Source organism: Aythya ferina (genome assembly GCF_964211825.1).
Source record: "Aythya ferina genome assembly, contig: HAP1_SCAFFOLD_188, whole genome shotgun sequence".
In the NCBI taxonomy this organism is placed as follows: Eukaryota; Metazoa; Chordata; class Aves; order Anseriformes; family Anatidae; genus Aythya; species Aythya ferina.
The window spans coordinates 38,100-52,141 of record NW_028181344.1 but is presented as its reverse complement, the minus strand read 5'-3'; the positions used below and the strand labels follow the sequence as shown (position 1 = coordinate 52,141).

At 48.9% G+C, this 14,042-nt stretch overlaps 1 long non-coding RNA gene across 1 annotated transcript; it reads left to right on the top strand.

Annotated features, from left to right (window-relative positions):
* Positions 1–1,407: 1,407 nt before the first annotated feature.
* LOC311428912 lies at positions 1,408–4,731 on the top strand. The gene is made up of 4 exons (XR_014687944.1): positions 1,408–1,471; positions 3,089–3,129; positions 3,400–3,453; positions 3,554–4,731. It is a non-coding gene; the product is annotated as an uncharacterized lncRNA (long non-coding RNA).
* The last annotated feature ends 9,311 nt before the right edge of the window (positions 4,732–14,042 follow it).

The window sequence follows — 14,042 nt, the reverse complement described above, 5'->3', positions numbered from 1 at the left end:
GGTACAGCTGTCTGCTAAATTAGTTACAGAAAGATGGTGACTTTAACTCAGACAGTTCTCTCTTACCTCTCTATTGTTTTATCTGGATAATTTGAATTTGGATTAGATGCCTTACACTGAAACGGACGCGAGTCTGTGAGAAGAAAGCCAGGCGTCCTTGGAGACTGTGCCAATGAAAAGGGGAAGAAAAATGAGTGGAATAAATCTGAGTGCACATAGTCCTGCATCCCGAAGGGAGCACAGAAGGAAGGTTGCTTGCTTAGAAGAGCAGTGGATGCTTCGTGCCCGCCTTAAAGAGAATATTAACAGAGAGAATTCTTTGTAAGACAAGCTGCCCCGCGGGGTGTGGGTAGCAAATACGTTGGAAAAAATACAGCCACAAGCTCCGAATGGCACAGTAGGCGAGCTGTGATCCGCCCGACAAGGCCTCCCGCGGGCGCCCTCTGCCGCCACCTGCTGGTGGAAAACGAGTACTGCAGGCGGCCGAGGGGCGCGCATGCGCGGTGGCACCGGCGGGCGCCCTCTGCCGCCACCTGCTGGTTTTAATCGGGTACTGCAGGCGGCCGAGGGGCGCGCATGCGCGGTGACGCCCGCGGGCGCCCTCTGCCGCCACCTGCTGGTTTTAATCGGGTACTGCAGGCGGCCGGGGGGCGCGCATGCGCGGTGGGGCCCCGGGGGCGCCCTCTGCCGCCACCTGCTGGTTTTAATCGGGTATTGCAGGCGTCCGGGGGGCGCGCATGCGCGGTGACGCCCGCGGGCGCCCTCTGCCGCCACCTGCTGGTGGAGAACTAGTACTGCAGGCGGCCGAGGGGGGCGCATGCGCGGTGAGGCCCGGGGGCGCCCTCTGCCGCCTCCTGCTGGTGGAAAACGAGTACTGCAGGCGGCCGAGGGGGGCGCATGCGCGGTGGGGCCCGGGGGCGCCCTCTGCCGCCTCCTGCTGGTGGAAAACGAGTACTGCAGGCGGCCGTGGGGCCGTGCATGCGCGTTGCTTATTACGTCGTTGTTTTTTTTGCTGTGTAATTTCCTACGCTCCTAGATTTTTCTTCATATGTAAATCACACAGAATCACAGATCTTCTAGGTTGGAAGAGACCTCAAGATCATTGAGTCCAACCTCTGACCTAACACTAACGTTTGAGCTAATTCCCGTGGAAAATATTTCATTTACTTTCTTGGTTGTATTGTCCTTTCTATGTTCAAAGCTGAGGCATAAATACGGTAAATTTTGCTTCTAGAAACACCCCAGTTCTTTTGTCTGCACTCTGCATGCTGTAAACTAGGGATAGGCACAAAAAAAAACAAATAAATAAATAAATAAAAGAACACAGCTGCTGCTGCTCCTGCTCTCTTTCTTGTGGTTTGCCCCCTCCTCTTTCCCAGGTGATTGGGTTTGGGTGCTGGGCGGGGCCAAATGGTATAGGAGCCCCAGGCACGGCATCAGAGAGCTCCTTCTGCCCGGGCTGCTCTTTGGGGTCAGTGCTTTGTTGATGCTTCTGTTAGCTACATGCAGGGTTCTTTTGGTGGGTCAGGGTCTGGTACGATCTTTTAGAGGAAACCGATCTAGTAGTATGTGCATTTATTGCTTGAAGCTCTTTGGAGGTGATTAATTGTTATAGCACATTTATGGATAGGATGTCAATGTTATTTTGTGCGTTTGCTTTGTTGTTCTAGGTCCCTCGTGATTTTTGCAGGGTTACAGGGCAGATGCCACCAGATCTACCCCTTTTGTTGTTTTTGTTTTGTTTGATTTTTTTTTTTCTTGATTTTTCTTTTTCTTTTTTGGAAGGGGGTTTGGGATTTGAGCATCTCAATTTTGCGGGTTTGGGATTTGAGCGTCTTAATTTATTGGGTTAGGGGTTTTAGGCATAGGACTTCAGGGGTTTAGTGTGGTAAATAGTTTGGGTTAGGTCCGTAGGGGTTTCGAGGATGTTTAGGGATAGGGCTTGAGGCTTTTTTGTGTAAGGGCGGGAAGGGCTAGGGTTACAGTGAGTGCTGTTAAATGTAGTTCTCGAAAACTCGGCCTCTGATTGGCCGTGCTGGCTGTCCAGGGAATTCTGGTAGGTGTAGTTTTCCGGCACCAGGCTTCCGGTAGGCCGTGTTGACTGCCCGGAGCATGCCGGGAGATGTAGTTCTGGGACTCCGAACTTCCGGGAGGCCATGTTGGGTGCCCGGAGCATGCCGGGCAATGTAGTTCTGGGCCTCCGGACCTCCGGGAGGCCATGTTGAGCGCCCAGAGCATGCCTGGAAATGAAGTTCTCGGGAACCAGGGTTGGGCTTAGGGACTAGGGCTGGGGCTAGGGTTAGAGTTTAGGGTGAGGGTTGGGGTTAGGGTTAGGGCTAGTGAATGCTGGTTCTCTGTGTTTGCAGATGACGGTGAGCGTGTTTAAACTAATTCCAGTTGAAGAAGTTTCAGTTACTTGCTTGGTGCCGTTATCAGTTCAACATTAAAAGCTGCAGCAAAAGCAAAAGGGGATTTTTGCTTCTAGAAACACCACAGGTCTCTTGTCTGCTCTCTGAATGTTTTTGAGATAAAACAGATTTTAAAAAACAAAGGAAAGGAAAGGAAAGGAAAACAAAACAAAACACAGCTGCTCCTTTTGCTCTCTTCCTACTTTCATGTGCTTTGCCCCTCCCCTTTCCCAGGTGATTGGGTTTGGGTGCTGGGCGGGGCTAAATGCTATATGAGCCCCAGGCATGCCATCAGAGAGCTCCTTCTGCCTGGGCTGCTCTTTTGGGGACAGTGCTTTGTTCTTCCTTCTGTCCGTTGCAGGGTTGTTTAGGCAGGCTGGAGTCTATGGATTTCTGGATTTTAAGTGCTTGGAATTCACTTAGGAGAGGGATGTTTAGTAGGGGCTGCTGGCTCAGTTTGGGGCGCGGTTGTCACTGCAGTTATTTTCCTACAGCCAATAGAGTAAAATTCCAGTTTGCCTTTTAGAGGTGCTATAAGTGGGTAAAGAGAACAGATGGAAGCGTGTGCCACGTGGGGTAGGCAAGCGGCTGAGGTACAGGAGGGGATGAGAGCATGTGATTTTTTTTCTGGGGATGAAATGGACTCAATTTTGTTGGTGTATAATCTGTTCTGCTCCTAGATTTTTCTTTCAATGTGAAGAAAAGTTTGAGCTAATTCCAGGTAAGAAAGTTCCAGTTACTTGCTGGGTCGTATTGTCCTTTTAATATTCAAAGCTACAGCAAAAGCGTGGGGATTGTTGCTTCTAGAAACACCCCAGTTTTCTTGTCTGCACTCTGCATGCCGTTGAGCTAAAGCAGACTAAAAAATAAATAAATACAGGAAACACACACACAAAAACCAACAATAACAAAAACAACAACAACAAAAAAAACACACCATTGGGTGATGTGTTGTGAACGCAACGATCATTTAATCCCTTTGTTTTCCCAGGTGGTGTGGATGATACTGGTTGCACTGTTGGAGCTTGGATTTGGAGAGGAACAGGTGAGCATAGTTGTATGTTGCATCAGCAGTAGTCAGTGTTGTGGAGAAGGTGGGCATCATGACCGGCATGCTAGTGAATGCTGGTACTCTGTTTTTGCAGCTGATGATGAGCCTGGCAATTGACTAAGATGACGACCAGTGCCTGTGTATTTCTTGAGGCGGAGGGAATTTACCATGCAGCAACCTGAGAGCTAAGTTGGGGGGCACCTGGTATTTGCATATCTGGGGTGGCTAATGGGAGCTGGGAGCCAGAGCAGCGTGGAGCCAGCTGGCTGAAAATACTTGGTGCCGCTGCGAGGGTGGTTCAGGCTGGGTCACGTTCAGGCTGCTTGTGGCTGGGTCACCAGGCTAATAGAAGCAGCGGGATTATTTTGTAGCGTGAGTGCGTGCGCCAGGCAGGACAGTTTCCTTCTGTTCGTCTGTCCTGTAGTGTTGCTTCTGCAATGTCTGTTCTGTGCTTCTCGGGTCTTGATATCCTTCTAGCTTTTTACACTGGACAGACCAGACAGGCGACTTGGTAGCGGTGCTGAAGGGCCTCAGTGCTTGTTTTGTCATCGTGGCTCTGATCCGAGCACTTCTTGTCTTGCAGTCGCTGCTTGAAGTGCAGTTCTGTTTCAGGTCTCGTGCATCATATTCGGTTTGAGATCGCATCTGTTTCCATCCTCGCTCTTGTGGAAGTCATCTGGGCCGCATCAGGAGCTCTTGCTTGGGAATTGATTTCCTAAGCGTCGTCTTATGTGATTAAGGAGGTATTGGGGAGGCAAGGACAGTCCCCAGACAAGGACTGTATATCTCGAAACAAGACACCGGAACTCACGATAAGGAAGCGGCAGACGGACAGAGAAACAAATGTAAGGACTATAAATCTCAAAACTGGACGTTGGAATTCATTATAAAGACACAACAAAGGGAAGAATTAGCAACAGCCAGCTCTTGCGATTAAGAAACATGCCAACTCAGCGGATTCCTGACCAAAGGTGAAAAGTACAATGTGAGGAAGACTCGGGGTCTTCCTCCCAAAGACCCCTGCCCACGTCCCAAAGGCCCCTGCCCACAGTTCTTGGGAGGCTCTACTCAGGCGCAAGGTGCCAAAAGGCTAATTAGCATGAGAAGCGAGGGAAGGCGGGGGTAGGCAATGAATATGTATAGACGCCGGTAGAATATTGATAGATTGATTGTATAAATTCAAGACTGCTTTCTGCTTTGGGTATGCACGATAGGTGGAGAGATCCCCCCGTGCATCCAGCGCTGCAATAAAGAATATACCGCTTAAAGGAATTTCGGCTTCGATCTTTGAATCATATGGGTTTTTCAGTCCCCATCCTTCTGGTCTCTTGTCTTGAAGGAAGGCTTTTTAGGCCTCCATCACCCCAGTTCTGGCAGTGTCTTCCAGTCGCGTGTCGTGACATTTGAGTCTCTCCTTGGGTCTGGTGCAGAGCACCTGTTGTGACTTGCTGTTGCCATAGGGCTTCCCTCCGGGGGTCACTTTTTCTTGCGCCTTGTGTTGTGTGTTTTGTTTGTAGTGTTTGTGGCGTGGCTGTGTGTGTATGTGTTTGGTCTGGAGCTGTCCTGCCTGGCAGTTAGTGATGACAGCTAACGTGGCAGTGCATGGGTGTGCTAATACATTGTCCGGACTGTGTTGGCGAAGACATCTGGTCTGCCTCTGGGCACGTACTGAAGGGCAGCAGGCACAGTCATCTCTGTGGTGTTTGTCAGATGTGCGTGTGGGGGGGAAGAGTTGAGCTGCTTGTGAGCAGCTGCTCGCATAGTGCTTGAACGGTGTGCTTGAGGAGGAGGTCTGTGGAATCTTGAAAGCTTACAGATAAGGGGTTTTTGAAACTTTTATTTTTATTTCTCTCCTGTCCCCAGTAGAGCGTAAACCTTTGGAGGAACCTGTCACAGGAAAGAGCTCCTTCCGGAACTGTTCAGCGCTCCGTAGGCAGCTCGGTGACTGGCTTGGTCTACTTCTGAGGTGTGCTGAGGTATGGGGGCTGCTGTTTTGAAATGATAATATTGTAAGCGGGGTCCCTTTGTGTTGTTGAGGGATGGGTGCTAATGCTGGCAGCTGAATGATTATCTTGTGACCGTTTTCATTTGTTAAAGCTGAAACACAGTGTACAACGCGGGACTTGACCGGAGCTGCTTTTGGCAAGGTGAGCGATGAACAGATGTAGCAGGTACTTTAGGGGTGCAGTTGTCACTGCAGTTACTTAACTGCACAAAGTACAGTAAAAATCCTGTTGATATTTCAGGGGTGTTGTAGCTGGCCTAAGAGAGCAGATGGAAGCATCTGCCTCGAGGGCAGGTGAGGGAGCAGAGGTTAGGGAGCAGATGAGAGTAACTGTCCCAGCTGTGCTGTGGCTTTGGATGCTGCTTCAGCCTATGCTTTTCTTTTTGTTTCACAGGTGTGTCGCACAGGCTCAGAGGGGCCAAGCTGCACTCTGAAGAGCAGCACGGGAAGGGCGGGCTGTTTGTGAGCTGGATTGGAGCAGAACTGCCAAGTAGCACGAGGTGACTGCGAAGGGTCTTGCTTTGCAGGTGCCATGGCAGGCTCTCCACAGAAGCGGTTGAGGATTTGAGAGGAGGTTGCAGATCATCGAGGAGCGACACGTGCAGGGACGGCTTGAAAACGGTATGGCTGCTTTCTCTTCTGTTTATCAGGTGTCCCAGGCGACGTGGGCTGTGATGTTAGCCTTTAGGATCGGAACAAAGCAGGTGCTGATGGCGGTCTTCTTCGGTAGGCAAAGAGGTGCCCGAAGCCCCCTCCTGTGCAGCCTGAGCACGCCTCGCTGAGGATGAAGCTTGCTTTCCAGCAGTTCTGGAAACTGTGTTGAGGCTGAAATGCTGCGTCTGTGTTCGGGTTGGGGTTGCACCTTGGTGAGTGTAGGGATGGGTTTTAAGTGGGTGCAGCGGAGGGCCCGGCCCCAGTGTCCTGTAGTGTGTTTTGACCCATCAGCATAGCCTTTTGGTTCTCAGATAGCCTGCTGAAGGAAGTGATTTTTGCTGCGAGTGGAACGGAATTGATTTTGTTGGCGTATAATCTGTTCTGCTCCTAGATTTTTCTTTCTGCGTAAATAAAAGTTTGAGCTAATTCGAGCTGAAAAAGCTTCAGTTACTTGCTTGGTTGTGTTGTCCTTTCAATATTCAAAGCTGCAGCAAAAGCATGGGGATTGTTGCTTCTAGAAACACCCCAGTTCTCCTGTCTGCCCTCTGCATGCTGTTGAGCTAAGCCTTATAAATAAGTAAATAAACCACAGCTGCTGCTCCTCCTCTTTCTACTTTCATGTGCTTTGCCCCTCCCCTTTCCCAGGTGATTGGGTTTGGGTGCTGGGTGGGACCAAAAGGTATATGAGCCCCAAGTATGCCGTCAGAGAGCTCCTTCTGCCTGGGCTGCTCTTTGGGGGTAAGTGCTTTGTTTTTCCTTCAGTCAGTTTCCGGGTTCTCTAGGCAGGCTGGAGTCTATGGATTTCTGGAATTCTAAGGGCTTGGAATTCACTTCATAGAGGGATATGTAGCAGAGGTTGCTGGCTCACTTTTTTTTTGGGATGGTGGGATACGCTCCTGTGTTTGATCTGTATTTTAATCTCTAGATGAATCAACCCACTTGTGTAACTCTCCAGAGGACTAAAACCAGCTTGATGACATGCTACAAGAGGCTTGACCGTGTTGGTGCAGTATTACCAAGAGACTGAGCGGGGTCACCTTTTTCATCTGCAAAGGGTATGTCTGCCATTACCCCTGCCGGGGCTGCTATGCATTCATGGCCTTGTGGCATTTGTGGACTTCAGTTTGTTTGTTTGTTTGTTTGTTTTATTTGTCTGGCTCTGGTCTCTGTGTTTGAGTCCTCTGCATGTGCCGCACTGTTTGCGTATCCATTGTGGATGTGACCTTCTCTCTTTGTTTCTTGTAGCTCAGGGCGTAGGCACGGAAGCTTGAACGAAGCATGAGGGTGAGTGGACAGCAGTGGGGGCCCCGAGTTGCTCGGTGGACTGTGTGAGTCTGCTTCAGCTGTCGGGCCGGCTTTGCAAGTGCCTTGCGACAGCAGAGTACGTCTCCTGCCACGTTTCTGACACGTGCCAGACGTCAGCGGTTCCAGGGTTCCAGTTCCTGAAATGCTGGAGATGCTCGGAGCACGAGAGGAGCTGGGGCGGCTTCGGGGGGCTGGGGGAGAGGGGACAGGGGAGAGGGGGGCGGCTGCGGCGGCGGGGGGGGGCAGAGAGGGCAGCAGGAGGAGGTGCCGTTGCGTGCGCGTGGCCGACGCCCCTCTGGATTGGCTGGAGTGCTCCGTCCCGAGGCATGCTGGGAGCTGTAGTTCTGCGCTGCCGGGCGGCCACGTGGGCTCCGGGCTGCGCGGCCGGGCCGGGGCCGGGCCGGGGCCGGGCCGTGCGCGCCGGGAGGCGCAGGTTGCCGCTGGCGGCGAGCGCGGTTGCCGGCGGTGAGGCGAGCGAGAGCCTCCGGGGGTGCCTCCTCGGAGCGTCGGGCCGGGAGGGGCGGGGGGTGTTGAGGCCGGGCGCGGGTCCTCGCTGCGCTTGATCGTTGGGCTGCGCCGCGCCGCGCCTCGGAGGCTTTCCTCTCCCTGCGTCCTGACAGCCGGCTCTCTCCTTGTGCTGCGGTTCACCGGGGCAGAAGCAGCTCCCCGCCGCTAGGACCCCTGCGGGGTTTGTTGCCGAGCGAAGGTGGCGCACCGGGTAAAGCGAGGAAAGCCGCAGCTGGCGTGCTGCGGTCGCAGGGTTCTCAGGAGAGAGAGCAGCCCGTCCGTCCCGACTGCCCAGGTAAGTCGCAGCGACCTCGGGGTGGAATCAAGGCGTGCTCGTAAGCTTCCTGCAGCCCCGGCTCAAAGGCTTCATTGAATTTGCGGAAGCGCGAGCTGCTCGGCGCTGGGAAGCGCAAAGGGAAGGAAGGCACGTAGTGCCTGCCGAGTCGTAGTAGCCTCTTAGACCTAGAATGAACTGGCCTGTCAGGCTCTGTCTGTTGCTCAGTCTTTGGTACGAGAGGCTAAACTTTGTCCCGCCTCAGCTTTCGGAGTTGTCCTAGGAATAGACCGGTGCTTGCGGGGCTTTCCAGGACGCTGGTTGCGGTCAGTGAGGACAGACGTGAGAGGCAATTTCTGTCTGTCTGTCTGTCTGTCTCTTGGTTATGTCCCAAGAGTTTTGCTTGAACTGTGTGCAATAAAGGAGGCCTTGGGCCTGTACTGAGCAGCGAGAGAGAGCAAAACTCTGCGTAAGCACTGGCCGTGGCAACGTTGCTTGGGAGTTGAGCGGCTGGGGGTCTTTCCAGAGGTGGGGGGTCTTCCCAGCGGAACTCGGTACGCAGGCAGAAACGTGACCTTCGAGGTCTTTGTTTGTCTTGCGCTGCAGCTGTGGTATTTGCCCCATAACTGTATGGAGTTGCTGAATTCTAGAGGGGATGATGATAGAGACGTCCCTGGTTCAGCCTTTTTTTGCCGCAGTCCTTGCAGAAGTTGTGGAAAAATGAGTAGTATCCTTCTCTTTAAGTTCACCTTTTAAAGAGTTCTTCCTGCAGACTCCTGTCTCCGTGGTTTAGGTACGTGATTTGTGTGAAACAGAGCCAGGCTTTCCTGTTAACGAGTGCCCTGATTGAAATTCCCTGTTGTTGGAGAACAAGAACCATCAGTGGTGCTTGGCAGTTTAAAACCTCTTGGCTTACGCAAAGGCTAACTTGCCAAAGCGAATGGGAAGTAGCCTAAAGTTCAGTAAATGCGCTGAATAGAAAAGGCCGTCTTCTTGACGGGAAAAGAGCTTTGCAGAACGTGAGCTTTGTTTCCCGTAGGGCTCCCTGCTTGCCCACCTGTTCAGCGATTACTGCAGGCTTTGACTGGTCCCCTCAGGCCCAATATCGCACACGTGCTGTGCTGCAGACGGTGCCTTAGCTTCCTTGCCGTCTCGTGCTGCGTTACTTGTACCTGCGGAAAACTTACTTCAGTGTCACAGAAACCCCGTGGGAAGCGTTCCCGACTCACGCCGGTAGGACCATCCCGTCGCGGCTGGTAAAATCCAGGAGCAGGACGATGCTTGGAAGAACGTCACCTATGGAGGAGAAGACAACAGTCTCCTTCCTGTTAGGCAACAGGTTTCCAAGACTGGTTTCCCCACCCCCCTGTGCGTTTTGAAGGAGGCAGTCCCTAAGCTGATGCAATCCAACTATCCAACTGCATCTAAGATGCTGGTTGTTACTTCCATAAGCTATAAAGGAACTTAATGTGTTCTGTGTTTTTAGGTCGAGGCTCGTGTGCGTGAGTTTGGCTTGTCGCGATGGCCGGTGTAGATGATCGCTCACGTGCCCCAAAGCTCCTTGTGCTGATGCTGGATCTGCCCCACGGTAAAGGACCGCATGCTGTGTGTTCAGCTTTTCTTCCTTACCGTGTCGTCCGTATGTATGTATGTATTTACTTCTCTGAAGGAAAGGGTGGATTTTTCGTGGGTCCCTCTGTGCGCGTCTCGAACCAGGCTGCAGTAAATACGCGTAAGCGAGTAGGCTGCTGCAGCGCGTCCTGGACAGTATCAGGGTGCTACTCTGCTAGCAGTGGAGAGCTGGGTGAAGGTGCCCAGGGTAAGGGCTTGTTCTGCCTCAAGTTGAACAGAAAGTTTCAGGAGTTGAGCATCCCAGGGGATGTTTGTAGGACTGCTGTTAGACGATAAAGGTTCGGATGGCTGTCGACGAAGGGGATTTTGTTGGTTCTTTTTCGATAGCTGTTCCTGCCAAAGATCGCGTCGGTCACAAAAGGTAGTAGTAACCTTGCGGTTTCTATGTTCTGTAGCGTTTGTACTAAAATACACTGGCAGATGAATAAATGAGCAGGTACAAATACACGTGACTCTGTAGCTGAGACTAAATAACGTGCAGTTTCTTCTGTGTTTTATCTTTCAAAGCACATTGTTGCTGAGCGCCTGAGCTTTTTGCTCGCATTACCGAGGAAAGGAATGGCAGTGCTTCTTCCCCCCTCATCTCTCTTTTTTTTTTTTTTTTTTTTTTCCCCCCCCCTCTCTTCTTCCTCGATGACAGGGTACTCAATGTTTTCCTCGGATGTCCACGTGAAAAACGAAATAAATAAATAAATGCTGATGGTGAAGACACTGACAGAATTGGGTGACATTTTCAAGGTAGAGGAGGGGCGAAGAATGTGGAAATTCCTGGTACATTAGTGGTGCTCTGTTAACAAAACTGACGTATACGCCACTTGCTGTTCCTAGTTTTTTGGTTTGGTTTTCCTTTCAGTAGTCTCCCCGAAGGCTTTTGCGGACACACGGTGTATCTTTTCTGTTCTTCCAGTATTCGTTTGTCAGGAAAGACGACCATGCAATCCGAGGGCTGTGGACAACCATCTACCAGGTGGTTGTTGCAGCCTCCATCGGTCATGTTATTTGTGCTTTTAGCTCGCCCTCTCCTATATCTTGAGTTGAATTTCTTTTTTTTTTTTTTTTTTTTGGCAACGCTATGTTTGCAGTGATAGCATTGCTGCCGAGGTATTTTTGACTAAAAATGATCTTAACTGTAGTAGTGAATTCACAGAGTGTGGCTTTGTGTAACGACTCCCGCGATCACAACTTTTTTTTTTTTTTTTTTTCCTTTGTCACAGATAGGAGGAAAGCTCTTTCCGGAGAGATGGAAAGAAAGTTGTTTCAGAATACGTTCAGAATGTCTGAAGTTGTTTTGGAATTTTTTTTTGTTTTGTTTTTTTTTTTTAGTAGTTAACGGTAGTACAGCCCACAGAGCAATTTCTTTGTGCGTGAGAACTCGCGGGTTAACTGAAAGTTACTTGTTTTATTATAAAACTAGGATTTGAAGCCACGGGCATTCAGAAATGCATATGATATGTCTTGTCACAATCTTCTAGATCAGCTAACCGGAATGAGAACCAATCTTCTGAAAACACACAGGGATATCGTGGGGCAGGATGAAGGTAAATGGACACAATTATTTATTAATATTCTGGTACAGCTATTTAATTCACCTAAGTAGTGTTTCTGTCCTCGGTGTGGGAGAGGAAGTAGACTTTGCATCGTTTCTTGGGTCAGTCGTCCTTCCCTAGATTCCGAAGGAAAAGAATGAAATTTCTGCCTTCTGTCACAAAACATGTTGTGCGTGCTTGGAATTTGAAAATTCAGTTTCATGGGTGAGCTTTCCTGTGCAACAGGATGCAGTAGATGTTCTTATAGTGATGGTGAAAGGAAAGAGGGGCTTTATTTGCCTTTTGCTTTTCCTTTGTTTTGTAGAGGGAGGAAATAGTGATTTCTAGATCTTAAATGCTAACACTGGAAATGGAAGCATGCGAGGCTTGTATTTCCTTAGTCTTAAGGTAGACTAAATTTAGATACCTTGTTCTGCTGCAGACTGCCTTCACGGCGTTCCTGTTGCTCAAAGGGGAAATCATCAGGAGTAGTTGAAAATGATGCCTTCACCCCTTCGGGAGATTGATCCAGATCAACCAAAAAGGCTTCTTCATACACTTGGCAGTCTGTTCAAACAGGATGAGAAGGTAGGAGAAGTCTTGCTATCTGCTGTATCATTATTTGAAAAGTAACTGAATTGTAACACGGAGGCAAATACTCTGGTAGTGAATTGACGAAGCAATTGTTTTTTACTTATATTAAAAAAAAAAAAAAAAAGTCTTTTCAGGGTACGATGATAGATGAAGCAGATAAATTTGTTGCTGGGCCTCAGAATAAGATCAAGCGTCCTGGAGAGCCCAATACTCCAGCATCACTAAAGAGAGAAGGCGTAGCACGTCGCCGCTATTGCGACGGCCACAGTCACTGTTGTGACAAACCATGTTGGTGGGAAAGGGCCACCCTGTGCTGCTGGATCTCCGTCACCATATCTGAACCTCAAAGGCATGCCAACAAATAAAGGTGTGTTGGAGTTGTTGTAGTACAGGAACTTGTGTGGTCATAAATGGACATAGTGTGCAGGAAAAAAAAAAAAAAGGTCTCCGTGCTTTCCGTGTTAATTCAAAAGGACACGTAAGTTTTAGAGTTAATTGGGACTGAATTTCTTTGGTCGGCTTAGACAAACAGGCTGTTGCTATAGGTAACGAAGTCCTGAATGAGCAATAATTTGGAACTGTTTCTAAAAAGTGCTGAAACCTTTCACCACGATGGTTTGGCGGTAGCAAGGATTTCATTTCAGCTTTTAATTCTCATTTGTGTATTCTATAGTGGGGAAGGGAGAAGTGGGGAAGGAAAGTGTGTAAAAAAAAAAAAAAAAAAAAAAATTTAAATTTCTCACAAATAGTAATTTACCCACCTGTTGCAGCAGAGTCGAAAGAAAAATTTGCTGGAACTGGGGGAAGGAGGGGAAACTTTAGTTTGCTTTAGTCACTGAAATGGGAATACAGCAAATAACTTCACGACAGTCATATGAGACGGTAGCAGCCCAAAAGGAGGTATTCCTGTGGTTGCGTCAAAGGGTGAATAAAACTACTGAAGTGATCTGACAGTGCTGAGTAACTCTCTCCACAGTACTTTCAACAAGAAGGGATGCAGAATAATGTCCTTCTGTGTTTTTTGATCCTGCAGTTATATGCACTACTAAGCTCCTTCTTAATTTTCAGACACTGGTATCAGTACTGTCCAAGATGGTAATGGAGAGAAGAAAGCAGAAAACTGTCAGTTGCTGGAAGAGCAAATTGATGGCTTGTCTGTGCAAATGGCTTCTTCGGTTCCAGCTGTTAAGGGAGAGGATGAAATGTCACCTGGTGACTTAGACTCTCTACATGATGAGTTCAATTGCTTAAATGATGCAAAGATGGCTTGGATCGTAAACCTGGTACCAATGCACTTGTTCGAGGGCCTCTAAATTACAGCGTGGCTGGAGATGACCAAAAACGAGTGATGGAGTCTACTTCTGAATCTGTGCCAAATTGATTTAAAATAACACCTACAATGTTGGAGGGAAGCGATGCTGGTATTAAAATCAGAGTGGTGAAAGAGGTTTGCAAACGTGGAAGAAGTAAGTTCTTTATTAGTGTATTAAAAATAGGCTAGGGGTACAGAAGACTTTTTCTTGAAATGAGGATCTATTTTGAAAATAAAACCTCAGATTTGGAATGATTTTTGATTACTCGTGTACAAGTAGTGGAAGAACAAGAAAGTAAGTACATGTATTCACAGTCCAACTTTATATCCTCACCGTCCTTACTGCAGTACTCTTAAGCAGGCTTAGTCACAGCACCATTCGTGTTTTCATAGTTGCTTCAGAGAAGAAAACACAGAAACCAATGAAAAAATACTGTTGTTTCACATCTAAGGTGTCCGGTTCATTCTTTTGCGCTACTTTTTTTTTTTTTTTTTGTTAAACTTTATACGAGACAATCGTGCTCATGCTCCACATAGATCGGTCATCTTGTAAAGAGTAGTTATCTTAAACCTCTGCTTTCAAAAATGACAGCTCTAGGTTGAAACATGGCTCGGTATCCCTTTGTTTCTATTAACTGCTGATCATGGCAGCGTGTTCGTGGAGATACAAGGCTTCTCTGCTGATTAAACCTAGTCTGCATTTTCCAAGGGCAGGTGTTTCTAGATACTGCTCTTTTAAGAGAAGAAAATTCAGCGTTACATTTGAATATCAGC